Here is a 3,373-nt window from a genome sequence, read left to right as displayed (position 1 = left end):
GGCTGGCGGTGTGCGTGGGGTGGCGCTTGGCTGGCGGTGTGCTTGGGGTGGCGCTTGGCTGGCGTTGTGCGTGGGGTGGCGCTTGGCTGGCGTTGTGCGTGGGGTGGCGCTTGGATGGCGGTGTGCGTGGGGTGGGGCTTGGCTGGCGGTGTGCGTGGGGTGGCGCTTGGCTGGCGGTGTGCGTGGGGTGGCGCTTGGCTGGCGGTGTGCTTGGGGTGGCGCTTGGCTGGCGGTGTGCTTGGGGTGGGGCTTGGCTGGCGGTGTGTGCGTGGGGTGGCGCTTGGCTGGCGGTGTGCTTGGGGTGGGGCTTGGCTGGCGGTGTGTGCGTGGGGTGGGGCTTGGCTGGCGGTGTGTGCTTGGGGTGGCGCTTGTCTGGCGGTGTGTGCGTGGGGTGGCGCTTGTCTGGCGGTGTGCGTGGGGTGGTGCTTGGCTGGCGGTGTGCGTGGGGTGGGGCTTGGCTGGCGGTGTGCTTGGGGTGGCGCTTGGCTGGCGGTGTGCGTGGGGTGGGGCTTGGCTGGCGGTGTGCTTGGGGTGGCGCTTGGCTGGCGGTGTGCGTGGGGTGGGGCTTGGCTGGCGGTGTGTGCTTGGGGTGGGGCTTGGCTGGCGGTGTGCGTGGGGTGGCGCTTGGCTGGCGGTGTGCATGGGGTGGGGCTTGGCTGGCGGTGTGTGCGTGGGGTGGGGCTTGGCTGGCGGTGTGCTTGGGGTGGCGCTTGGCTGGCGGTGTGCTTGGGGTGGCGCTTGGCTGGCGGTGTGCTTGGGGTGGCGCTTGGCTGGCGGTGTGCGTGGGGTGGGGCTTGGCTGGCGGTGTGTGCGTGGGGTGGCGCTTGGCTGGCGGTGTGCATGGGGTGGGGCTTGGCTGGCGGTGTGTGCGTGGGGTGGGGCTTGGCTGGCGGTGTGCTTGGGGTGGCGCTTGGCTGGCGGTGTGTGCTTGGGGTGGCGCTTGGCTGGCGGTGTGCGTGGGGTGGCGCTTGGCTGGCGGTGTGGGTGGGGTGGCGCTTGGCTGGCGGTGTGGGTGGGTGGCGCTTGGCTGGCGGTGTGTACGTGGGGTGGCGCTTGGCTGGCGGTGTGCGTGGGGTGGCGCTTGGCTGGCGGTATAGTTTTCAATTTGTTATACTTTTATTGGCTGCTGTGTTTGTCAGTAAAGAGAAGCATAATCCTCACCTCCGTGTCCTTAATAGAATCTAAAATTCTTGACGCAATAGCTAGAAAATGTTTCACTCTCTGTTACCTCCGCAGTGCTAAGATGGCCGCCTTTTGGTGCTTACACACTAGTCCCTCTTCAGTGTCAGGTGCTGCCTCTCGGTTACCTCTATACTGGTAAGATGGCCGCCTGCCGGTGCTCACACAGTAGTCCCTCTTCAGTGTCAGGCCCTGACTCTCAGTTACCTCTGTAGTGCTAAGATGGCCGCCTTTTGGTGCTCACACACTAGTCCCTCTTCAGTGTCAGGTGCTGCCTCTCGGTTACCTCTATACTGGTAAGATGGCCGCCTGCCGGTGCTCACACAGTAGTCCCTCTTCAGTGTCCTGTGCTGCCTCTCTGTTACCTCTATACTGGTAAGATGTCTGCCTAATGGTGTTCACTCAGTAGTCCCTCTTCAGTGTCCGGCCCTGACCCTCAGTTACCTCTGTAGTGGTAAGATGGCCGCCTGCCGGTGCTCACACACTAGTCCCTCCTCACTGTCGGCAGCTGCCTCTCGGTTGCCTCTGCAGTGGTAAGATGGCCTCCTGCCGGTGCTCACACACTAGTCCTTCTTCAGTGTCCAGTACTGCTACACATCTGTAGTGGTAAGATGGCCACCTGCAGCTGCTCAAACACTAGGGCCGATATTTATACCTTTTTAGCGCCGCATTTGCGTCGTTTTTTTGACGCAAAAGCGGCGCAAACTTACGAAATACAATTGTATTTTGTAAGTTTGCGCCGCTTTTGCGTTAAAAAGCTGCCCAAATGCGGCGCTAAAAAAGTATAAATATGGGCTTAGTTCTTCTTCAGTGTCAGCTGCTGCCTCTTGGTTGCCTCTATAGTGGTAAAATGGCCGCCTGCAGGTGCTCACACACTAGTCCCTCTTCAGTGTCAGCTGCTGCCTCACGGTTACGTCTATACTGGTAAGATGGCCGCCTGCCGTTGCTCACACAGTAGTCCCTCTTCAGTGTCAGCAGCTGACTCTCGGTTACCTCTGTAGCGGTAAGATGGCCGCCTGCCGGTGCTCCGACACTAGTCCCTCTTCAGTGTCAGCTGCTGCCTCTCGGTTACCTCTACAGTGGTAAGATGGCCGCCTGCCGGTGCCCTGCCACTAGTCCCTCTTCAGTGTCCGCTCCTGCCTCTCGGTTACCTGTGTAGTGGTAAGATGGACGCCTGCCGGTGCTCCGACACTAGTCCCTCTTCAGTGTCCGCTCCTGCCTCTTGGTTACCTCTACAGTGGTAAGATGGCCGCCTGCCGGTGCCCTGCCACTAGTCCCTCTTCAGTGTCCGGTGTTGTCTCTCGGTTACCTGTGTAGTGGTAAGATGGCCGCCTGCCGGTGCCCTGCCACTAGTCCCTCTTCAGTGTCCGGTGTTGTCTCTCGGTTACCTGTGTAGTGGTAAGATGGACGCCTGCCGGTGCTCTGACATTAGTCCCTCTTCAGTGTCCGGTGTTGTCTCTTGGTTACCTGTGTAGTGGTAAGATGGCCGCCTGCCGGTGCTCTGACATTAGTCCCTCTTCAGTGTCCGGTGTTGTCTCTCGGTTACCTGTGTAGTGGTAAGATGGACGCCTGCCGGTGCTCTGACATTAGTCCCTCTTCAGTGTCCGGTGTTGTCTCTCGGTTACCTGTGTAGTGGTAAGATGGCCGCCTGCCGGTGCCCTGCCACTAGTCCCTCTTCAGTGTCCGGTGTTGTCTCTCGGTTACCTGTGTAGTGGTAAGATGGACGCCTGCCGGTGCTCTGACATTAGTCCCTCTTCAGTGTCCGGTGTTGTCTCTTGGTTACCTGTGTAGTGGTAAGATGGCCGCCTGCCGGTGCCCTGCCACTAGTCCCTCTTCAGTGTCCGGTGTTGTCTCTCGGTTACCTGTGTAGTGGTAAGATGGACGCCTGCCGGTGCTCTGACATTAGTCCCTCTTCAGTGTCCGGTGTTGTCTCTTGGTTACCTCTACAGTGCTAAGATGGCCGCCTGCCGGTGCCCTGCCACTAGTCCCTCTTCAGTGTCCGCTCCTGCCTCTCGGTTACCTGTGTAGTGGTAAGATGGACGCCTGCCGGTGCTCCGACACTAGTCCCTCTTCAGTGTCCGCTCCTGCCTCTTGGTTACCTCTACAGTGGTAAGATGGCCGCCTGCCGGTGCCCTGCCACTAGTCCCTCTTCAGTGTCCGGTGTTGTCTCTCGGTTACCTGTGTAGTGGTAAGA

The sequence above is a fragment of the Pleurodeles waltl genome, chromosome 5, assembly GCF_031143425.1.
Source record: "Pleurodeles waltl isolate 20211129_DDA chromosome 5, aPleWal1.hap1.20221129, whole genome shotgun sequence".
Taxonomy (NCBI): Eukaryota; Metazoa; Chordata; class Amphibia; order Caudata; family Salamandridae; genus Pleurodeles; species Pleurodeles waltl.
This window is presented reverse-complemented; position numbering follows the sequence as displayed.